The sequence below is a fragment of the Drosophila bipectinata genome, chromosome XR (assembly GCF_030179905.1).
Source record: "Drosophila bipectinata strain 14024-0381.07 chromosome XR, DbipHiC1v2, whole genome shotgun sequence".
NCBI classification, from domain to species: Eukaryota; Metazoa; Arthropoda; class Insecta; order Diptera; family Drosophilidae; genus Drosophila; species Drosophila bipectinata.
This window is the reverse complement of record NC_091735.1, coordinates 12673120-12698974: the sequence shown is the minus strand read 5'-3', so window position 1 is coordinate 12698974 and position 25855 is coordinate 12673120. Positions and strand designations below refer to the sequence as shown.

At 36.3% G+C, this 25855-nt stretch overlaps 1 long non-coding RNA gene across 1 annotated transcript; it reads right to left on the bottom strand.

Moving 5' to 3' along the window:
* Positions 1-3994: 3994 nt before the first annotated feature.
* Positions 3995-5844, bottom strand: LOC138925578 (uncharacterized). Its single transcript, XR_011441811.1, has 3 exons — positions 5337-5844; positions 4126-4622; positions 3995-4063 (listed from the first exon to the last, which is right to left on the bottom strand). It is a non-coding gene; the product is annotated as an uncharacterized lncRNA (long non-coding RNA).
* Positions 5845-25855: the final 20011 nt, after the last annotated feature.

Genomic DNA, 25855 nt, shown 5'->3' with positions numbered 1-25855 from the left:
AACAAAATTCGGGCATTCGTTATTTGATGAAATGACGAAAGAAATTATATTATTTTTTATATTATATTTTTTTATTATTTCAGCATACATTTTTAATTTATTTAGGAATAAGATTAAGTGTTAGTAGTAAAATGTTTTCTGTATATATATTTTTACGAATCATTAAAAATCAATATACTGAGAAAGTGTCAGAGTATATTTCGGTCGGAGTCACTTAAAGCGCCGTTTGCTTTTAAGTTTTTGTTGTTCTGCAAGAGGCTTGTGCATGCCTACTCTAACGATGGAATGATTTTTAGGGGAGGGTGAAGACGGGTGAAGAATTAAATTACTTTTTAAAGTTATTATATATAAGGAAATATATATAAGGAAATTATTAAATTAACGACAATAATTTAATTAAATCTCACAATAACCCAAAATAATAACAAGTGCCTGAAAAATTGTAAACAAAAAAGGTAAACAAGTCCATCAGCTGTTTTCGTGTCTTCACCCTCCCCTAAAAATCATTCCATCGTTAGAGTAGGCATGCACAAGCCTCTTGCAGAACAACAAAAACTTAAAAGCAAACGGCGCTTTAAGTGACTCCGACCGAAATATACTCTGACACTTTCTCAGTATATTGATTTTTAATGATTCGTAAAAATATATATACAGAAAACATTTTACTACTAACACTTAATCTTATTCCTAAATAAATTAAAAATGTATGCTGAAATAATAAAAAAATATAATATAAAAAATAATATAATTTCTTTCGTCATTTCATCAAATAACGAATGCCCGAATTTTGTTAGGGTAGCAAGCCTTAAAAGTAAGAAAAATCAAAATTTTGTGCGCTGGCTTCGAAACGAAATCGCACGCACACATACACCCATGTATGTGAATGTGTGACACGCATACATACAAAGATCAACCGAAGCGCAGGCCAACCTTCTTCATCGCGCTCCGTTTAGAGACTGAGAAACAGAAAACATTTATTGCGAGAATGAGCGTAAGATGAACGAACGATGAGCGTAAGAGAGCGTAAGAAATCCGCTCTGGGGCCTGCTGGGGCCTGTCGCAAGAAATTTTCGCGTCCATTTTCGTTGTATGAAATGGGTTGTCTATATGCTGTATGGTTAGTGGTTGAACACATCAGCGAAGGAATGTAATCGGTTGTGCTTTCTTGAGTGGTTACGCCTGTCTAATTTATACAGCTGGTTTCAGGACTCAGACGCTTCTTCTCCAAAATAGCCGACTGGGAGCACCGTATTTTCCATTACTTCCATTAAAAATTGGTGGCTTTTTTCTTTCAAAACGGCATTATCCACATTGTTATTTGCATGGCGTTAAAAATAAAACATTGTACAGCCATTTAATGCTCAGCCCGGCCCCTTTCGCTGTTCCAAGCAGCGACCAAGTCGGCTTTTGGAGAAAGTGAGGTTATCTAAGAAAAATTCAAATTGCACCAATAGTGGAGAAAAGTGCACAATAAGACTAACAGCCTTTGCTCAGTATTGACAACGCTACAACATACACTTGGACGCATTGAAAACTTTTTATTCCTTCTATTTCAAAACTCTTCTCAAAGTTGAAATTTGTTTCCCAAAATTCAGCTTAAGGTGCATCTATAAAATGACAAAATTTTAGTATTGACACGCACAATTTAAACAGTTAATACATTTAACATGTAGTACAAACCTGTGAAATCAGTGTCTACTACTATTTTTCTTTTTAAATGGAGTTTTAAACAAATAATCTAATTTCAAAAATCACTATGTGAAAATTGCAAACTTAGCGCACGTGCTTTCGAATGCAACAGCTGACTTTGCAGCTGTTATGCTAGCATATGGTGCTAATAATTAATATTTTGAGTATGAGGCATAATAGTTTGATGTTTTTTTAATACATTCCCATTAATTTTTTTTAAATCAGAGAACTTTCAAAAAATGATTAAATGCCACATAAAGTGGTCAAAAACCCCACAGTGCTGTGGATGGGCCCCATTAGCTGAAACTGCTGCAGCATGAACAAGAAGATTTGTGTTGTTTTCTTTTATATTAGCAAGCTCAGAAGCCAATTTTCTTTTCAATCTTGGCCCTGCATTTGTATAATACAAGATTGGGCGTCCAGGTCGTTGTGGTGTCTTACAGATATTAAATGTAAATGATATTTCAGACGATAAAAATGCATCGTGCCTTGACTTAAAACGTTCTACCATATAATTACATTTTTTAAGATATTTTTTTATAAAGGACTCAAAAATATTTATGTTTTTATTTATTTCTACTTTTTTATTATCATCCACGTGATAAACGCCAATTTTTTCATAAATCCATTCTGACACACATGTTATTTCACGATTGTTATTGTATCAAAGAGGTCGCCATGGCGAAACTCGAACGTCGCTAAATATTTTAGAATTGCGAGAAAAGGGGGCCGAACGGGGAAAAGGTGTACAAACTGGGGTACTTAATTGTACCACTAACCATACAGCATATAGACAACCCATTTCATACAACGAAAATGGACGCAAAAATTTCTTGCGACTAGGGTTGTTGGTTTTTAAAAAATTATCGTATTGATGATATTTGCAGTGAAAAAAATATCAATCGATAATATTAAGAAATATCACATAAAAAAATCGATATATCGAGTATTTTTGATATTTTTTATGGTCAGCTAAAATTGAAAAAAGCTTATTTGTTAATTTAAAAAAGATTTTAATATGTGTTTTCATCCGCCATGAACTGCAAATAAGAGCTATTTTTTATTTAAAAAGTGAATTTAAAAAACAACAAATATTTATACCCACTCTAAAGCAACTTTTATTTACGTTATTTGAAATAAAAAATAAGAAAATTATTAAGGACATTGTATTCAAATTTAATTATAAAAAAACTTAATATAAAAAAAAAAGTTTTTTAAAACTTAATTAATCTATGGAATATGTACTAAATAATGCTAATTACCTAATTATCTTATTTAATGCTCCTAATTACTCTTAATTACAAAACAAATCTTTCTTCAATGATTTAAAAAAAACTCTTTCGGTTATATGCTGGTCTGTCATTCGACTACGGGAGTCACAGACAATACATTTAATGGCAGAAGGCAACCGTTCAGATGGAACCGTTCTTCCAGGCGTGATAAGATAACTTAATGCCATTTTCTGGCTTAAGAGTGACCAAACATAAAATATCGGAAATACCAACTCAAAAATATTATTATCGACTATTTTTGCCCAAAAAATATTCCGATAATAATATTATTTTAAGAGAAAATATATCGATATATTGATATTTTGATATATTTCCGACATCCCTACTTGCGACCAGTGTTGCCAGGTATTGAGCTCGCAAAAAGGCTAGATTTTGGGTAAAAATAGGCTAGAATAGGCTAAAATTCAGAAAAATATGCTGAAAAAAAAGCTATACATTAAAATCCAATATTATCCACCAAATTAAAGTAGTTTTCATGTTTTTATTATATTAAACACGTTAATAAACTTTCAATGTCTTCGTTCTCCCCGTCATTCAAATATTTGTCCTTTTTTTTAATTTGGGCAAGATAATTTTGTGGCAACGAATAGGTATGACAGCATTCATTGTTTCTTCGTAACCCATATCTGTAACATTGAAATATATTATTATTAAAATATAAATAAGTTTGACACAATTTAAAAACAAACCTTATGCTCAATATTGCATTCAAGCTTTTTAATGCCATTTTATTGCGCAATTTTGACTTCACTATGTTCATTTGGCTGAACACTCGTTCCACCTCTGCATTGGACCATGGCAGGGAAAACAACTGGATGGCAAATAATGCAAGCGCCTTAAAGGGGTTGTTGTTTCCTGCGTCTCTATACGCTAGCACCTCTGCCCAAAATTGCATCGATTCTTCTGTTTTTTCCCATCTTATCAGGTGAATTTTGTCCAATTGTGATTTTATTTCATCGATATCAGTTATTTTAAAATATTCAAAAATATTTATGAAATCCAATATATTTTTGTGGGGTCGCAATATATTATCCACTGCAAATATATTCACCTTCTTTAAAATATTGAAGTTGTCGGGAAGTCTAAAATGGAAAAGTGTTTTATAAATATAGTGATAATCTAATCAACTGCAGCTTATTCGTACCTTTCACGGAGTTGCATTATTAATCGTTGCACAAAATTGACGCAAACCTGCCTTATTTCCGGTTCTTGCTCTTTGCATTCCAAAGATTTTATCTTTTGTTCAAAAGCATATCCCAAGTACAAGTCTTGTAATGTAATATGCGTAAAATCATCTTTAAAGATGTCAATGTTTATTTCCGGAGGTATGATTTTTTCTTTTAGTGAATTAATGCTTGTCATAAGCTCATTTAATAACTTAGAAGATTCCGGCCGTTCACTTTGAAACAATTTGTTGAGTTTTTGCATATCATTTAAAATCGGTCGCAAAAACAATAAATACAACAAATTAGTTTCATCGTTATATAAATCATGCAAAATTTTTGCCTTGTGGCATTTTTCGGAACTGGCAGCTAAGGCAAAGTGCAATTTGAGCTCCGACCACTGATGTGAAATCCTAGTTACTGCAGGTTCTATTGACAGCCATCTGGTATCGCAAACTCTGGGTATTTTTAATGGAGTCTAAAATAAATTAAAGAGTCAGTGAGTCAAACGAATAAAGTTAATACGTCAGGCAATACATGTATAAGCAAATATTAACAATTAATCTACTAACCAGCTTTTAGGACGAGTACAGAAATTAGACGTTAGATTTTTGTTATGTTAGACAGTTTGTTGGACGAACACGATTTACTGTTTACTTCACATGTAAATATATACCTGATCATTATTTATACATTCGTATATTTTTTTGTAGTTCATTTGGCGTTGCGAACTTTTCGCAAACCAGGAATAGGTATCCGCCACAAGAAATTCCAAAGCCTCTGGCATACTACCTTTGCACGCCTGATTTACAGCCAATTGTATAGAGTGACATACACACTTAATTAATATTAAATTAGGCACACTTTTTTTTAATTCAGTGTATACGCTCCTTTTGGATCCTGTCATCACATTGGCGTTGTCGGTTCCAAGCCCAATCATATTTGAAATGTTTAAATTTTTTTTCTGTAACTCTAGCTTCAAATGGTCTGCTATGGAAATAGCATCTCCGGACTCGATACTAACTAAACTCAGGAAAGTAGACACCATACTTTGCTTTCTTACACTAAAGTAATTTATAACGATTCCTTAAAAGTTGTAAAATGCACATATATAGAACGAAGGCAATTAATATATGAACATACATACAAATATATTTTAGCAAATTATAAAGCAAAATAATGTTATATTTACCAATCAATTTCGTCACACTGATGTCGGTTGACTCATCCAGAAGCAAACTATATTTCGATGATCCAATATCCATCAATAAGTCTTCCATGAAGTGCACTGCCAAAACATTGTTTATAATCTGCGTGCACTTCGTCCGTCCAAGCTGTATTTGTGCGGCTGCACTGCACGCTTTAAATTGTTTCACACACAATTTCGACAAGTGGTCCACAGGTGATATTGCCGTGTGCTCAGCCACATACAAACATAGTGCAGCTTCCTGCTCCTCTGTCTTCCAGCATTTGGAAGGAAAACTTAGTTTTTGTGTTTGATTAATTGCGCCCATTGTCGAAATATGTTTTTTGGACACCGCATGTTGCCGTATGTCGTATACCTTAGCTGCTACTGAGCATTTACAATAGCAACAAAATGCCTTGGTTGGATCAGCTGGCATTTTCCGGAGCCAGTCTTTAAACTCACTGTTTTCCAACCAAGCATCGCGAAATAATTGTTTGTAAATGACTTTCGGCATTTTGGCACGTACGTACAGTGGGCCAAGTGCCTCTGCTAGCGGAATTTTAATAACAACTCGGGTAAATGAATTGATATTTTATTGGAAATTTTAGATTAATTTTCTTAATGTATTCTTGACATACCCTGAAAATATTAATGTGTTACCTCAAGTAAATCTCATACATTTCATTTACAAAAAATATAGTGAATTTTTTAACTTTATAGTCTTTTGAAAAATATATTTTTAAACATTTTAAATTCAATAAAAAATTATATGAAAATAATAAAAATAATTTAAATTATTAATTTAAATAATAAGAATTATAAAAATATATATTGGGACTATTCAGAATCCGATGTGTCGGAGTCGACCAATGAATTGTTAGGAAAAGCAAGCAGCTTGACAACATCCTCATCTAAATTGACGGGCTTTTTGGATAACTGTGATGGCTTAGATAAGGATGTTATTAATGGATCTGATGAAATAAATAACCTATTCATAACATCTTGCATCGTATTAACTCTTTTGTCTTTCCTAGAGTGGTTCAGTCGTATTCTTCTGAAATCTTTATTCCTGGCTTCGAGTGCCTCTTCAGACATTAATCCAATAGGCAGACTTACATGGTTTATGACGTCTGCACCATGGATTAATATTTTGTGAATGGACGCGGGCATGTAATACCATGGGTATAATTCAATAAACATTTCAGCCGTTTCCATAGCATATGAGCGAAATGCCTCCGAATCGATTTCATGTCCACTGGCCAGTACACGAAGAATTACACTGAACTTATATATAAGCTCTTTTCTGACTCCGGTAATTCTTGATACCAATTCTGGTTCTTTGAAAAACCGTCTCGCAGTATTACCATTGTTTGTATTTCCACTATGAGCAATAGGTATATCTACCAATAAGCCCATTTGCTCTCTAAGTTGCACTTGAATTTCAGATTTTCGTGCCTGTACAACCGGCTTATCGTTACCGCGAACTTGCCATTTTTATACCCTTGCAGAGGGTATTATAATTTTGGTCAAAAGTGTGCAACGCAGTGAAGGAGACATCTCCGACCCTATAAAGTATATATATTCTTGATCAGGATCACCTCCTGAGTTGATATGAGCATGTCCGTCTGTCCGTCTGTCCGTCTGTCTGTCTGTTTCTACGCGAACTAGTCTCTCAGTTTTAAAGCTATCGTCTTGAAACTTTGCACACACCCTTCTTTCCTTTGCACGCAGTATATAAGTCGGAACGGCCCGGATCGGTCGACTATATCCTATAGCTGCCATATAACTGATTGATCGGAAATGGTATAACTTTGGTGTTTTTAGAGTTAGAGAGTTCAAATTTGACATGAGAGCTATTTTTGGCAAAATAATACGACATGCCAAATTTCATAAAGATCGGCCGACTATATCCTATAGCTGCCATATAACTGAACGATCGGAAATGACCCAACTTTCGTGTTTTTGAAGATAGAAAGCTGGAACTTAGTACAGATTTAATTCTTGGTAAGTTGATCCAACCTACCAAATTTCATTAGGATCGGCCGACTATATCCCACAGCTGCCATATAACTGAACGATCGGAAATGGTATTTGGTAGAAATATCAACTTTCGTATTTTTGAAGATAGAAGTTTGGGACTTTTTTTAGATTTTGTATTGTAATAAATTGGATTATATATTCCTATTCCCAAAAGGATCGGCCAACTATATCCGATGTTTGCGATATATATCCGGTTTTAACTGCAAGGGTATATAAACTTCGGCTCCGCCCGAAGTTAGCTTTCCTTTCTTGTTTAATTGAAAGTCGATAAGAAATGTGTAAAACACATTCAAAAAATCGTATCCAGGCATGAAGGGTTGACAGCCCATATTTAAATAAGTCGGCATCAACTTCATAACTTTTCACCAAATCTAAATTATTCATATTTTTTGGTGCTGCTCGACAAAGTCCACATATTTGCGAAGAGGCTTCTGCAAGGACACTAAATGTTTTTCCATCCAACATGGTCATGTTAAATTTATGAAAAATTGTATATGATTCGGTTATTGTGGGTTTAATTGCTAATATTTGACTATTTATATTTTCAGTCTCAGAAATAATTAATTCTGTCGATTCCTTTTGGCAAATTAGCTTAATGGGCCGACAATATCGAGTTGATGAAGGTCTATCGTTCTTCCACAAAATTTTAGCTCCAAGCTGCACTTGCAAAGGAACAAGACAAACAGAAAATAGGTGCTGATCGACCATACTCATTTCACTATCATTAAACTTTTGACGATAGGTTGAGTGACCACTGCTGCCATCGCATCCCCATTTATATATGGCAGTTAAAATAGTATTATCATTTGATAATTTCTGCTCTTCAAAGCCTTGCGGGTACGATTTTATAATACGGCTTACCGTATGGTCAACTAAGCTTTGCAGTGTCGTTTCAGCAGAACAATCCGTAAATTTAAGATTTGTTGGGTAACATAAAATCTTTGCTGAATGCAGCTTTTGGTAACTCGGGTATACCATATATTTGCGTTCCTTTCTTTTGCAGAACATCTGGTTAGTTTGTATGTATGCTTTGTGTGGCCTACATCAATATAGAATGCAAGCGCTTCTTCTGGAGTGAAAGGAACAGGTAGATTCCTTGGTGTTTCCAGTGACTGTTTTATGTTTTGTCCAGATTTCTCATTATTTTTTAAAGAACAAACTATTTTTGAAGCAGTGCGCATTCCGGACTTGTACAAACTGCTACTTGTTGCTACCAACAACTGTTCACAAGTCGATTCCTGAACTAGGTTAGCTACTTTTTTGACTTGGGCTTTCGGGCACAGATCACCAAAATTCTTCCTTGGTCTGCCAGGAATAATTGACGCTACATTATGTAATATTAGTGGCATATCAAGCCATTTCTGATTTTTTTTTTCAAAAAATGCTTTGTTGCAATGGCAAGTTTTCCATTTTGTTTTAAGCCGGCTAACAAAATTTGACAATTTCTTTTTAATATCTTGTTGTTCAACTTCAGATAAACAGCTGCTTTTTGAAATTTGCCCGAACACATATTCAGTAAGCACCAACATTTTTTTTTCTGCGACACTTTCGCTAAGCCACAAGGAAAAAAGACGTCTCCTATGGACTGACATTCCACCTATAAAGTGTAATAGACTTAAGAATTGGCCGTAGTTGGCTCTCATTTTGAACATTTTGACACCACAGAGACTTACACTTCTCACAAATACTAACATTAGAATGAATACGATTGAATCACATTAGTTACAGTCCAACAAAGACAGTAAACCGTTTAAAAATCATTACTTCAAAACCATATTAATAACAATATATTTGTAGGCTACACATACATAGACGAATCACGAACACATTATTTACATTTAGTACATACCTTAGTTTAACGAAAACAATGGTTACTTCAATAAAAAATCGCCAATTTGTTTTTTTTTTCAAAATATTAAACGCGCCTCAAAATTAACCTTACAAAATTGCAAACACACGTGGAAAACATATGATTACTTCGGAAGCTCACAATTGATCACAACAGCCATTTGAAAGCTTTTAACAAGCTTTTGTGAGCTTCATAGAGTGTTACCATTGAAATAAAAAAAAAATGTAAGCAATTATTTTACAATTTTATTTGGACTTTTATTCCGCCAAATGTCTCATTGGGCCCACTGTCGTACGCTTCGATTCAATATTATTTCACAATTAACACAGTGCGACAAAAAAAGAAAAGTTGGAGGAACTTTTGAAGAGACCTAGTAGGAATTGTTCATTAGGTCGAGTATAGTATAAAACCATGTTTGAAATTTTTCCTACACCCTCAAATCTTGATTTATTTCGAAAAAACGGTTTTTCGAAAGTGTTTTGCTCTTAAAAATTCCTGAACGCGCAATTTTAGGCCGATTTTCAATTTTTTTATGTTTTTCAATAGTTAAATGTTGTAGCTTTTGAAAAAAAAATACATCTTCAATTTATTTAAACAGAAAGGATACAAATTTTACAAAAGAAACGGACTTTTTTGAATTTTTGGCACGTTTTTTCAAACTTTGACGCCATTTTTTCGGTACAACTTCCAAGAAATGGTATCATTCTTAACACATATTAATATTGTCTCATTAATCCTGAATAAAACGAGACCAATTTCATTACGAAATTATGAAAATTGTTGAAGTTATTACGCTTTTCCCAAAACAAGTCAATTCAAATTCGAGCGCACCGTAACAGTATGTAAGTACCAGTATGTAAGTTAACAGAAAGATAGAAACTCAATGGAAGATTATTCTTGTCAGTCTTATTTTTATTGATTTCATAGCTTTTATCAATGTTTAAAAATGCTAAAAATGAAAAAATAAAAGCTAAAAATAAAAACCATTTCTTGGAAGTTGTACCGAAAAAATGGCGTCAAAGTTTGAAAAACGTGACAAAAATTCAAAAAAGTCAGTTTCTTTTGTAAAATTTTTATCCTTTATGTTTAAATAAATTGAAGATATATTTTTTTTTCAAAAGCTACAACATTTAACTATTGAAAAACATAAAAAAATTGAAAATCGGCCTAAAATTGCGCGTTCAGGAATTTTTAAGAGCAAAACACTTTCGAAAAACCGTTTTTTCGAAATAAATCAAGATTTGAGGGTGTAGGAAAAATTTCAAACATGGTTTTATACTATACTCGACCTTATGAACAATTTCTACTAGGTCTCTTCAAAAGTTCCAAATCACTGTCGCACTGTGTAATTATTAGAGATCACATAACATAATGCGACAACATATCGCACCATCCAAAAAATCTATCGATCAGAAAGCACAATCATATGAATAAAGTTCACGTAACAATCGGCAAAAAAGAACCATCAAAACATTTAACACCAAAAATAAAATTTTTCGTTGGTCACAAATACATTAAAAAAATATGCTAAATTATTTTTAAAAATAGGCTAGATTTATGGCTATAGGCTATTTACAAATTTTATAGGCTAGATCATTTAAAAATAGGCTAGATCTAGCCTGAAATAGGCTAAACTGGCAACACTGCTTGCGACAGGCCCCAGAGCGGATTTCTTACGCTCTCTTACGCTCATCGTTCGTTCATCTTACACTTATTCTCTCATTAAATGTTTTCTGTTTCTCAGTCTCTAAACGGAGCGCGATGAAGAAGGTTGGCCTGCGCTTCGGTTGATCTTTTTATGTATGCGTGTCACACATTCACATACCGGGGTGTATGTGTGCGTGTGATTTCGTTTCGAAGCCAGCGCACAAAATTTGGATATTTCTTACTTTTCAGGCTTGCTACCCTAACAAAATTCGGGTATTCGTATTTGATGAAATGACGAAAGAAATTATATTATTTTTATTATTAATATAATATATTATATTATATTATCCACCCTCGGTTTGCTGGGGATCTCGTCCCAGTCAACCGCCACCAGCTTAGCTCCAGGGTAGACCTCTCCAAGCGATGCAACCATCCGCTTGTAAGTCTCCACCGATCGCGCGTCTTGGCAAGCAATCACCTTGACGCTACCCTGATACCATCCTGCGTCTTCGCATTCTGGTGGGGGTCCTCCACTTCGCAGCATCTCCTCCACGAAGCGCCCATGCAACTCGTTTACCACTCGTCGCCAGAGTTCCTTGGGGACTAGCCAATCCTTGGAGCCCTTGTCCAGGACTCCAATTAGGGTTCTTCCCTTCGTCACCTCGGCGAACGAGCGGTTGGACGGCTGCGGCTGGGCCTTCCTCTTCTTGGCCTGGGGGGCTTCTCCCTCTGTGGACCTCTGCCTCTTCGCGCTTTGCGCGGCCTCCTTGGCAGGGTCTGACCCAGTGCGTCTCTTCGGATCCAGCCTTTCTCCCGCCTTTTCCGGATTGAAGTCGGGTAGGATCTCTCTTGCCCACTTAATAATCTCGGCCTGGTCCGGGTTGGCTTCGGCCGATGGGTCCGCCCTCATCAGAATGAAGGCTGCTCTTCTTCTGTCCTTGTAGGAACCTTTACGCTGCGTCGAGTGAGACGCTTCCGGACCAGGGTTTGCCTTAGGGGCACCGCCGGTTGGTTTAGAGGTTGACCCTGGGGTCTTCCTCTCCACACCGTTCGGTGGTCCCATAGCTAGCCCCGCTTTGGAAGAAGTTGCCTTGGCAACCTCCACCGCACCGGCGCGTCCCGCCTCCAGATGTTGTCCCTCGGTGGGGGACTTCTCCATCTCAGCAACTCCTTGGCTTTTGAGGGCCTTGGAGTTTGACGGGCCGTTGGCCCCATTTCCGGTCTTTTTTAGGGAGTTCCGCTCTCCGCTTTGGTTTTTATTTTGTAGAGTGCTATTCATGTTTGGTCCCACGAGTAGGCGGGAAGGGGTTCGTCCATCATGACATAGCCCGCTTGTCACGATAAGCCTGGTTAAAACTGGGAGGTCGGCCTGTCCCCCAGAGTTCGCATATTAGCGTCCGAGCGTCAATAAGTACAGAATTTAAACCAGTGGTCGGCACCCCAATACATTGATATGATTTTACCGCATTAGCGTTAGTAACGAATAGCAGAAAGTAGGCTGTGAGCATGACGTTTCACACATGTATACTGTGTGTGTGTGGCAGAGCTCGGGCAGAGAAATTTCCTATGCCCCCGAGATAGGCCCGTGCCGACCTCTGATTTAAACCGAAAATGTGCAAAAATGAGCAAGACGTTGCGCAAAAAGGAGCAAGTCGTTGCGCAAAAAATGAGCGTTTTTGAATTCTGCTTTGTACTGTTATTGTGCTTTCTTTACTTCAATATTTCTATTACCGCCAAAACTGTTTATAATTTAAACAAGAAAGGAAAGCTAACTTCGGGCGGAGCCGAAGTTGATATACCCTTGCAGTTAAAACCGGAATATAGAATAGAATCTGTACCAAGTTCCAGCTTTCTATCTTCAAAAACACGAAAGTTGGGTCATTTCCAATGTTTTGTTTTTGGAAATGACCCATTTACCAAATACCATTTCCGGTATTTGTCTGTCTGTTTCTACGCGAACTAGTCTCTCAGTTTTAAAGCTATCGTCTTAAAACTTTGCACACACCCTTCTTTCCTTTGCACGCAGTATAAGTCGGAACGGCCCGGATCGGCCGACTATATCCTATAGCTGCCATATAACTGATTGATCGGAAATGGTATAACTTTGGAGTTTTTAGAGCTAGAGAGTTCAAAATTAACATAAGAGCTATTTTTGGCAACAAATTACGACATGCCAAATTTCATAAGGATCGGCCGACTATATCTTATAGCTGCCATATAACTGAACGATCGGAAATGACCCAACTTTTGTGTTTTTGAAGATAGAAAGCTGGAACTTGGTACAGATTATATTTTTGGTCAGTTAATCCGACCTACAAAATTTCATAACGATCGGTTGACTATATCTTATAGCTCACATATAACTGAACGATCGGAAATGGTATTTGGTAAAAATATCAACTTTCGTATTTTTGAAGATAGAAGCTTGGGACATTATTTTAGATTTTTTATTGTAATTAATTGGTTTTATTATGATGTAATCTGATGATGTTAAAGCTGATTTTCAGAAACTTAATAGCCTTATTGATACATTTGACTGGTCTGATATTCTGGCGTGCACTGATCTTAATGTCACTTTAGAAAAATTTTATTTTACTTTAAATAAATTTTTTGACTCATGTGTGCCTTGGAAATATCCGTCCGCTTCAACAAATCCTCCTTGGTTTACAAGGTGCCTTACTAACTTAAAAAATAAAAAAAATAAGCTTTTACTTAAATATAAAAAAACCTGCAGTAGTGTTGATTTCTCAAGATACCTACTAGCTCGGTCGAATTTTACCGTGCATAACGCTGAATGTTATAGGAATTATATTGACCGCTGCCGGATTCAATTTACTCTGGATCCAAAGCAGTTTTATAATTTTGTAAACACTAAGCGTAAACACGTATCTTTTTCACCTCTGCTTACGTTTGAAAATTCCTCTGCGACTTCGGATCAGGCCATTGCCGATCTATTCGCAGAATTTTTTCAAACAACTTATTCTCCTCCTAAATTGACTGATCAGCCTTACGCATATAACATTCAAGCAGCAAATCTTATTTTCTGTCCGTCTTTTTCTGAGAACAACTTATTATCTGGTCTTTTAAGGGTAAAACCTCTTCTAAGACTTTTCAACTTATCTTTGGAAACCTCGATTTTTCCCCTTAAGTGGAAGGAATCATTTATAATTCCCCTACATAAAAAGGGGAAAAAGTCCGAGGCTGCCAACTACAGAGGCATCTCTAAGTTGTCGGCAATTCCAAAGTTATTTGAAAAATTAATTACCCCTCATTTGCAACACCTTTGCTCTTCGATCATCACTCCTTGTCAGCATGGCTTTATTAAGCGTCGCTCCACCACCACAAACTTATTGGAGTTGACATCCTTTGTCATAGATGGCTTTTGTAAGGGATATCAAACCGATGTAATTTACACAGACTTCAGCAAAGCATTTGATTCAGTTAATCACTCACTCTTGTTGAGTAAACTGAATATGCTGGGTTTTCCTAAAGACCTCTTAACGTGGATCTCCAGCTACCTAGATGGAAGGACACAAAGAGTTTTATTTAAAAACATTCAGTCCCGTCTGAAAAATTAACTCAGGTTAATGATCTCGGCATCCTATTAGACATCAAACTTAAATTTGCCGACCATATTTTCTTAATGGTTAATAAGGCTAAAGGAGTCCTTGGTTTTATCAAAAGGTGGTCAAAAGAATTGAATGACCCCTATATAACCAAAACACTATTCATTTCTTTGGTCCGTCCTATACTGGAGTACGGTTCATGTGTCTGGAGTCCCCAATATGGAGTACATCAGGACCGCATAGAATCCGTACAAAAGAATTTCCTAACTTTTTCACTTATAGGTCTAAACTGGGATGCAAATCTTCAACTTCCATCTTATAGTAGTAGACTCTTACTCATAAACTTACCTAGCTTAACAAATCGTAGGACAATGCTCGGTGTAGTTTTTCTGCATAACCTTATTAACGGGGATGTAGATAGCCAGCATTTACTAACACGCTTAAATTTTAACATTCCTAATAGAAGGACTCGAAACTTTAGTCCTCTGTTCCTTAGCCGTTGTAGTTCGACATATGCACTGCATGACCCTTTTAGGGTATTATGTTCGAACTACAATGGTCTCTACTCTATTACATCTCTTTCCTGTCCCTCTAACTTAAAATATAGAATTTTAAATTTCCTTACTAACTCCTCTTAGCTTAATAATTAACAAATAACTTAATATTCTAACAAATCGTTTCTTGAGCGCCCCTCGGTCGTCTGGGCCTCTAAGCTTTATGATGAATACAGGAATGCTAGCTGATGCTCCTATTGATGCACAAGCCATTTCCAAATTCTGAAACACCGGTAAAAAAAAAACAAAAAAAAAAATAAGGATCGGCCAACTATATCCGATGTTTGCGATATATATCCGGTTTTAGCTGCAAGGGTATATCAACTTCGGCTCCGCCTGAAGTTAGCTTTGCTTTCTTGTTTAATTTCATTGATTTAGCTAAAAAATTTAACTTAAGCTAAATTTTATGTGTTTGACGTGGAAATAAAAATAGAAACGAAATGACTAATCTGTATCCAAATTGACTAGATTAGCAAAATTTACCATGAAATGTTTTTAGTTTTAATATTTTGTTGCGTTACCACGGTTTTTCAACACTGCAGCACACCTACGAGGCATAGACTCCACCAAATTGGAGCATATTGTTGGCTCAATGGAGTACCACTCTTCTTGAACTTTCTCCCACAAATGCTCCTTATTTTTTGGTTGAAAACCACTTAAACGTTTTTTTAGAATGCCCCAAAAATGCTCAATGGGGTTTAAGTCGGATGACTGAGCTGGCCAATCCACAACTTGGACTTTATTGTCTTGGAACCACTTTTTCGCCAGCTTCGATGTGTGTTTGGGATCATTATCCTGCATAAATTCCCACTCTAAAGGCATTTCATCTTCGGCATATGGTAACATAACCTCCTTGATTATGTTTACATAGTCTGTAGCACATTGCCATATTGCCTTTTTCCACATAAGTGGACCAACACCTGACGCAGAGAAACATCCCCATAGCATTATATTGCCACCTCCGTGTTTAATAGTCTTTATGGTGTATTTGGGATCGAATGCTGTGTTTTTTGGGCGTCTTACATGGGGTCTACCATCAGATCCAATTTTTGTTTCATCGGACCAAAGGACATTTTTCCAGTTCTGGCGGGTCTGGTGGTTTCTGGCAAAGCAGAGTCGCCTTTCTGTATGCCTCTTGCTCATAAAAGGAACTCTCCTTGCTGAATGCGCTTTTAAACCGTGCTCAATCAGTCTGTTACGAATGGTGCGACTCGTTACGGATGCATTCATGTAGTTTTTAAAATCCTTCGATGAAAGAAATAGCTCCTTTTTCGACTTCCTTATAAGACTCGTGTCAAATTTTGTCGAAGTGGCTCGCTTTCTTCACGTTTCTCCTGTTCAGCTTGATAGTGGATAGCAGAAAACACTTTTTTTTTTGAGCATTCTAATAGTTTTGCAATTTGTCCCATGGATTGGCCTTCTGCCTTTAATTTGAGGATTAGATTCCTCTCTACTATGGTGCAATGTGTTCCACGACCCATTTTGAAGCTTTTAACAATATTAAATGATAAATTGAACAAAAAATTGCTATAATAACACTCCTTGTAATAAAAATACTGAAAACAATACCTTTCATTTGAATTTAAACGAAGAATAACCACAGATTTGGACCAAATACAACCGCGTTTCTATTATTTTTTCCAACCCAAATACGAGGTCTTCTGACAAATTTCCATGAATAAGAAAAATTGCAAACGAAAAGCGTTCAAAAAGGAGATTGCGATTAAGTAAAAATATTCCTAAAGGTAGAACTTAAAAGAAAGACTTACAGTGAAATAGTTATATTCGTTTCTATTATTTTTTCCATCACTGTATATGGCCGTCACCGTTCACTTTATTGACAAGGAGTCAACAAGCCTCAATTCCTATATGTTAGCTTGCCGATCATTTCCGATCAGGCACACATCTGAAAATCTTTCCCAATTTTTGCAGACCATCATTTCAGAATGGAATATCAAAAACAAAGTGGTGGCAATAGCTTCAGACAATGCAGCGAGTATTGTCAGAGCCATTCAACTAGGTAAGTGGCGACATATTGGGTGCTTTGCTCATATATTAAATCTAATTGTCCAGAAGGCTCTAGACGGAATTGGCAATGTGAGGGCAAAAGCAAAATCAATAGCTCAATATTTTAACAGTAGCCCAACTGGATTAAGCAAATTGGAGGACATGCAAATATTGTTGAAATTTCCTTAGCTTAAAATTAAGCAAGACGTTCCAACACGATGGAATTCAACTCTCAAAATGTTCGAGCGTCTCCTACTTTTTAAAAGAGGCAGTTATGGCCACGTTATCGAACTTGCGGATCGACTTAATGTTATCAGCGGAGGACTGGGAGGTAATTGAAGGAGTGATTCCAGTACTTCAGCCATTTAGCCAAATAACAACGGAAATCTCAGCAGAGAAGTACGTGGCAATGTCAAAGATAATTGTGCAATTTTGAATTTTGCAAAAAAAAAAATTACAAGCATATTGGATAACTTGAAATTTGATACAAATACAAATATTGTCGAATTCGTAAAATGCATACAAACTGATATGCATACACGATTTCAAGATTATTAATCGAATGTTTTGTATGCTGAAAGCACCATTTTAGATCCCAGATTCAAAGGAAGAGTTTTTAAATCTGAAGAAGCATACAATAAAGCAGTTCATGATTTAAAAATAAAACTGATATAATTTCATTCGGCAACTCCTCATACTGAATCTGTTCGGATGGATAATGCCTACCAAGTAAAGGCTAATGAAAATGACAACGACATTTGGAAAGATTATGATAACGCTTTCCAAAAAGTTAGTAAGCCCTCCAACAGTACGGCCGCAGCTATAAGGGAACTAGATAAATATCTAGCCGAGGAGTACATCCTGAGAACAGATGATCCATTGGTCTGTTGGGATCAGCGGAAATCCCAATATTCGCTGTTATACACATACAGTATGTCAAGAAACTGTTTACACATTGAAAAAAAATCATAATTTTTGACTTTGCATGAAAAAAAACGCCTTTGTTTGTCTTTTTTCAATATTTTTTTAATGTAGAACTATTATTTACTAAATTTAACATAAGAATGTACCAAAATTAGAACGATATAACTAAACAGAAAATTATAATTCAATAATATATGAGTTTACACATCTTTGACACTGTCAAGAAACTATTTACACACTTTTTGATTCTTTTTTGTTCTATTTGAAGAAAAAACGGTACTTTTCCGTTTGCTATGCTTCTTCACCATGCGCTATGTTTGTATTCCCTTTCATTTGAATTCAAAATTTTTCTGCAAACGTGCCAAAAAGCTAATTTTTAAACTTCTCCAACATGCCCGGAGCTAGATTGACTTGAAGTTACCCAATTTATATATTATAATCACCAAATGGGAAAAACAGTAGCTGAGCTTGTGGAGATGTTTCAGGTATCCCGAAAAACAATTTATAATGTTTTAAATCGAGCAAAAAATGAAGACTGATTGGAAGCAAAGTGTGGAAGTGGTCGAAACAAAAAGATTGACAAGCCAAAACCCCCAAACAGTCAAAACCCCCAAATTTCGACCAGAACCCTTGCCAAGGAGTTGGAAGAAGAGTGTGGCACGGTCGTTTCACATAAAACTGTCCGCCGACTAATTCTGCGAAACAAATACTCTTCAAGGGTTGCGCGTAAGAAGCCTCTGCTTTCACAAGTTAATATTGAAAAGCGCTTAACTTTTGCTGTCGACATGAACATTAAGCCGGAAAACTATTGGGATGACGTCATATTCTGTGAAGAAACCAAAATTATGCTGTATTACAATGATGGACCAACAAGAGTATGGCGCAAGCCGTTAACAGCTTTACATCAGCGCAACATCATTCCGACAGTCAAATTTGGCAAATTGTCGATGATGATTTGGGGATGTATCAGCAGCAAGGGAGTGGGAGAGCTTGCGTTTTTTTTTTTTTTTTTTTTTTGTAATAGCAGGGTAATGTTTATTTAAAACTGTCCATTAGGGACAACCATTAAATTTTATCACGTAAACTTCACGTATAGATATTTTTAAATATTAATATGGTAGAAAAAAAAATTAGAGTAGTAAGGGGAGGTCCAGCGGGTGTGTCCTTTTAAGTCTTCTGGGTTGCTCGCTGCTGTCCAGCAGGGAGCTGTCCAACCGGTTCGGGTGATTATGAAGCCTCTGCATGTAACGTGCGCTGCTTCTTTGTATCTCGTCCTTGACCCAAGGGAAATTGAGAACCTCGTGGATGGTGCGATTGTCATGATAGACGTGGGCCCCAGTGGCGATTCGAAGGGCTCTATTTTCGAAAGCTTGCATAGTTCGGACATTCGTCTTGCTCGCAGTTCCCCAGAGCTGTATGCCGTACGTCCAGATAGGGCGTATTATTGCCTTGTAGATGAGGAGTTTAGTGGAAGTTCTCAGCTTCGATCTCCTACCCATAAGCCAGTAGAAGGATCGAAGTCTTTGAATAGCCTGTTTCCTCTTCTTAATCAGATGGGGCTTCCAGGTGAGCCTCCTGTCTAGGGTGAATCCCAGGTACCTGGGATTGTCTACCTGTGGGATTGGAGAGCCGTTAAGGTTAACTGGAGGGCAGTTGCCTTTGCAGAGAGAAAATGTGGAGGCAGTGGACTTCTCATTATTGACGGCAATGTTCCATCGCTTTTGCCAGTCGCTGAGCAAGTCAAGCTGCAATTGCATCGTATCGGCTGCCCCCAATGCGCTATCGGCGGTGGTAAGGAAGGCGGTGTCGTCTGCATAGGTTGCTGCGAGCAGGTCAGGCCTCTGAAGAACAGGGAGGTCGGCCGTGTAAGCATTGTACATCAACGGGCCAAGAACGCTGCCTTGGGGTACACCAGCGTGAGCTTCTCTAATACCGGAGATGGCCTCGCCACATCTAACAGCAAATTTACGGTCTTCCAAGAACGACTTTAGGAACTGGAAGTATGGTCGGGGTAGGCCAGTCTTTAATTTATATAGAAGACCGGGATGCCAGACTCGGTCAAACGCCTGCTTTACGTCCAGCATGACGGCCATGCAGTACTTCTTGGTTTCAAACGCGTCCAGGATGCACTGCACTACCCGATGGCACTGCTCTGGCGTACCGTGTCGCCGCCTGAAGCCAAACTGGTGGTCAGGGATCAGTCCAGCCTCGTCAAATACTGGCAGTGCTCTGCTTAAAAACACTCGTTCAAGTATTTTGGAGAGCATTGGTAACAAACTTATTGGTCGGTAGGACGAAAGGTTTGCTTCGGGTTTCCCGGGCTTAGGTATCATAGTTACCTGGGCACGTTTCCATGTGGACGGGAAGTACCCTATCTCCAAGCATCTATTATAGATCACAATGAATGCTGAGCAATATCTCTCCATTCTCAAACAAAATTTGAGGCAAAGTGCGGAAAAATTTGAATGGTTAGTGGTTCAATGCACTGATCACTTGATTTCATTGTCTCACTTCTCTCACTATTCTTACAACGAAGGAAATAGAAAGGACAAAAATGAAAATACAGTTCTTTTTATTGATCTGTTAAGGAATATTTTAAAGACAAAAAGTGACCAATTTCGGACTTTTGTTTTTTTATTTTTGGCCTATGGAATTAACCACTGTGCGCTGGGAACCTCGCTCGACTCCAACTTGTCCCTTTACGAACGACCTGTATTCCTTGTACCAGGCCCTCTGATCTAAAGAGCCAAAAGAACATATCAGTCCCAATCGACCCTGACCTAACCTCACAAACTCACCGCCACTACGATTCGCGATCTGCCTCACTCTAGAGCCGACCCTTTGGCGCGTCTGCCAACAAGCTGCGGCTTCGGTTTCGCTGTTGTTCCCTGAAACCTGGTGATCTTCGAATGGGCTTGTTTTCCACCTTTTTGGGGCGCTTTTATCGTAAATCTTTCTGCTTCTTTGTCGGATGAACTTAGACCGCGCCAGAAATGCAAAAAAATGCTATTTCCACGCGGATTCCTAAGCCTAGTTTCCAGCTTCCAATAACTGTTTTACACCAATTGCCAGACCCACGGACATTGGCAACGCCTAACACCTTACTACGGTCCTACTACGGCAAAAGGCGCCCAGATAGGTTGCCATTTTCCCTCCCCGGAGTTGCCACCTACACCGATCTAACGCCGACGTTACATTCCGACTTACATACTGCATGCAAAGGAAAGAAGGGTGTGTGCAAAGTTTCAAGTCGATAGCTTTAAAACTGAGAGACTAGTTCGCGTAGAAACAGACAGACGGACATGCTCATATCAACTCGGGAGGTGATCCTGATCAAGAATATATATACTTTATAGGGTCGGAGATGTCTCCTTCACTGCGTTGCACACTTTTTGACAAAATTATAATACCCCCTAAAAGGGTATACAAATTCTTAATTTATTGAATGTATTACACAAATTTTAGTTTATTTTCGAACAAATTCAGTAGAAGATAATTACGAAGAAGATAATTACGAAGATAATCAATATGACCGATCAAGAAATATATAATCCACAAACGGTTCTAGTCGCTCTTAAATTTTCGAGGTTTTTCAAAAAACTTTCTGAGAATTTCGTCTTCAGTCAAAGTTATGCGATGATGAATGTTCAAAGATGCAAGACCATTAAGACGCTCTTGACCCATCGTGTTTCTCAGATAATCTTTCATTCTCCTCAAAGTCGAAAATGATCGTTCTGGAGTTGCTGTGGTCACGGCTATCACCGCCAAAACTCGTAGGATTTTGTTCTCGTTTTTGAAAGTTCTGCCATTTATGATTTGCAAAATTTCCTTCTATTTCGATTTTTAATGGATATTATTTATTTAACTATGTTCCAAATCTCACCAAAAAAATCTCTTACTCAATTAAATGTCAATATGTCGTCTATTAATGATTTTTCTCTGACTCTTTTAAATTAAAAAATTTTGTTTTTAAATTAAGTAGAAAATAAATGATAATCCATTAGTATTATGGTCAATCAGATTTTTTGGTACAATATATGAGAAACCTGGCAATTTATGTTTGCCAAAAATTATCTGAATTTTGGAGATACACACTGCTTATGCATCAAGTGCATTTTCGATGTTTTGATTGCAGATCCGTTGTCTCCACATTTTGACTTCGTAAATGAAATTAATCACCGAACAATCCAGTATTTCTTCGTAAAATTGGTAGAGGCTTGCACATTTATTCTCGTTGAATTCTTGTTTGAGGAATAGCTGTCCAAAACTTTGAAAAACTGTTTTGTGTTCTTCGAACCGACTCTGAAGATGAGAAATGTAGGTGTCGAGAAATGGGATGTGAAATGCGATTTTGTAAGACTCTTCAACGGTTTTCGCTTCAACGATTTTTTTTTTTCGACTCGACGAGGCATTTTTATTTCAATGTCGCACTCCAAACAAATTTCAGAAACTTTAGATAAACAATGTGGAAGCATGAATCCACGTTTTCACGCTTTTCCTTGAAGTTATTCAAAGCATCATCAGCCAATTTCATGGCCTCTCCTAGATCTTGATTTTTCAATTGCAATTCTCGACTCAATGGCAAAACGATGGAATTATTTGATTCCATAATCAGTGTTGCCAACTCTTTGTGGTCGTTTATAGCAGTGAAAGCATAAAAAAATAGCCAAAAATAGCTAGATTTTTTCAAAAATAGTAAATTAAAATAGCCGTTAGTTTTCAATAACAAAAGTCTTATATTTTTGTACATTCAGTGTTTGTTCAAAACTTAAGTTGAACATAACATATAAGAGCTTAAATAATTTTAAAATATTTAAAATTCAAATTAAATAATTCTTGCACAAATTATTAAAAGAAAAAAATGTATTAACAAAATACAAAAACAAACATTTATACAGTCCACTAAAAATTATAATCGAAGAAAAGGTTAAAGTAACATCAAATTTATCCAAAAAATATTAATCAAAAACACATTAAATTTACGCCTCTTTTTGTGGCCCTTTCCAGAATGTTCAAGCATTGAACACTATTTTTTATAGAAATTCCTAAGTTAGAGTTTCAAGGGATCGGACCCATGGAAATATGAGTCAAACAGCATAATCTAAAACCGAGCCGGAATCCTTCGAGCCGGATCAAATGTTAAGAGGAGCCCTAAATAAATAGGTCTTACTCCAATGAGCTCCTTATGGAAACTGATTTTATTCGGTGAAGTTCTCTTATAAGTACGATACATGAGAATCTTAAACCTATGTGTTTAAAACTACTTATCAACGCACTGCACGTTGACAAGCTATGCGACCCTTTCTCAAGTGCGGATGCGCTTATGTTTGTGTTATTTATGATGCTTATTATTGTGTTATTTATGTTAGGCTGCAGGGGATCGGTTTTAGATTATGCTGTTTGACTCATATTTCCATGGGTCCGATCCCTTGAAACTCTAACTTAGGAATTTCTATAAAAAATAATGTTCAATGCTTGAACATTCTGGAAAGGGCCACAAAAAGAGGCGTAAATTTAATGTGTTTTTGATTAATATTTTTTGGATAAATTTGATGTTACTTTAACCTTTTCTTCGATTATAATTTTTAGTGGACTGTATAAATGTTTGTTTTTGTATTTTGTTAATAAATTTTTTTCTTTTAATAATTTGTGCAAGAATTATTTAATTTGAATTTTAAATATTTTAAAATTATTTAAGCTTTTATATGTTATGTTCAACCTAAGTTTTGAACAGTGTTGATTATTTCATGTTTCTTCTTCGATAAGCAAATTGTTTAAAACTTTCCCAATTTCCACCTCCTCGGAACTCAAATACTTTCCCATTGTACCGATCTGTGAAAGGCACTTATGGGGGACGTTGTACTGAAAACAACATTTTTCAGCTCGTTGCAATCCATATCTGAAAAAGAAAATTTATGAATTTTCTTAACTACTCATTTAAAATTATTGAATTCATACCTTATGTCTAAAATAGAACATAGTGTGCTCATTTGCATTCTATTCCTAAGTTTTGACTTTACCAGGTTAACCTGGCTAAAAACTCTTTCTACCATAGCATTTGACCATGGTAAGCTTAGGAGCATGATAGCAAATGAAGCCAAATCATTAAAAGGATTGTTTCCTCCAGCGTCTTTGTATAAATTAACTTCGCTCCAAAATAATGAATTATCTCCATTATTTATCCACTTAATTAAATGAATATTGGCATATTGATTCAGTATTGGATCGATTTTTTCAGTAAGCGTGTTAAAAATTTCAGAATATTCATTATATCTGCCTTAACTGGTTTTAAAACATTTTCGACTCCAAACAAATGTATGTTTTCCAAGATTTCAAAATTATCTGGTAGTCTGATGTAATAAAGAAATTTAATTAATTAGAATGTAACTGCATTCATTAAACACGCATTATACGAACCTTTCATTTATTTGTTTTATCAATTCTATTATAAAATCGGTGCATACTCTTCGAATTTGAAGTTCTTGTTCGGAGCATAAAGTCATTGATTTCATTTCATTTTCGAACTTGTATCCCAAAAATAAGTTCCGCTGAACGTAATTTTCAAACTCATCATCATTATGCTTATCCTCACTAGCTGGTATAACTTTAGACTTAAGTGAGTCTGCAAGTAATTTAAGATCGCCAAGAAGTTTTGTTGCATTTGGATTGTTCGCCTGAAAACTTTTGTTGACTCTCTGAGCATCTTCCAAAATAGGTCGTAGAAACAGAAGATATGCGTAATTAATTCTATCCGCATACATATTCTTTAATATTTGTGCTTTATGACACTTTTCTTGTGTAGCTGCAATATCAAAATGCAATTTAAGCGCATCCCACTGATATAAAATTCGGCTAACTGCAGTTTCTATTGACAACCAACGAGTGTCACAAACTCTTGGGATTTTAAGTGGTTCCTATTATATAAAAAAAAAACATAATTAGTTGAATATCAAAATTAACTTATAACACATACTGACAAACACAAAGTACGATCACAAAAACCAATTACGTGAAAAAAAATACAAACAAAAACTATAAGTGTATAAAGGCAACGAAGACAAGATTATACAAATATCAAATAATACTTCAATGAAATCAAACCTTCTCATCGTTAATACATTGATAAATTTTTTTGTATTCCATTTGGCGCTTGGAACTTTTGGAAAACCAGTTGTAGGTTTCATAAATTAGAAACTCCAAGCCATCTGGAAGTGTTAATTTAAAGGCATGGTTTACACCCAATTGGACCGAGTGGCAAACACATTTAATTAAAACAAGTGAAGGGACATCTTTCTTCATCTCCTGATAAACGCTTCTATTAGAGCCGATCATAACGCTCGCATTATCTGTACCTATTCCGATAAGGTTACTAATGTTCATGTTCATTACCTTTAACTTATTTTTTAGCGCTGTTGCTATAGATACAGCATCTGCGTTTTCAAGTTCAATAAGGCACAAAAATGTAGACAAAGTTTTCGACTGTTGGATACTGAAATAATTAATGGCGACTCCTGCAAAGATCATTTTTTTTTTAAATAAATATTCGTTAAACCAATATATTAGAAAAATGCGGTAAACTAACCCAGTATTTTTGTAAAGCTTATATCTGTCGATTCATCGATCAATAAGCTTAATTTTGAATTTGCAATGTCGTTTTGCAGACATTCCTGGAAATGTGGCGACAGCACATTTTTTATAACTGTCATGCACTTTGTTCGATGAATTTTTAATTGGCTTTCTTTAAAGATTTGCGCGCACAAATTATTAAGGTGGTCAACCGAACTGATTTAACAGTGTTGCGCCACAAACAAGCAGAGAGCAGCTTCCTTTGAGGATGTCTCTGAAGATGTTTTGGGAAACTCTATTGTTTGGTTACCTCGCCGTACTTCAAGGTTTGCCTTGTGTTTTTTGGTTTCAACGTGCGATTTCAAATCCCAT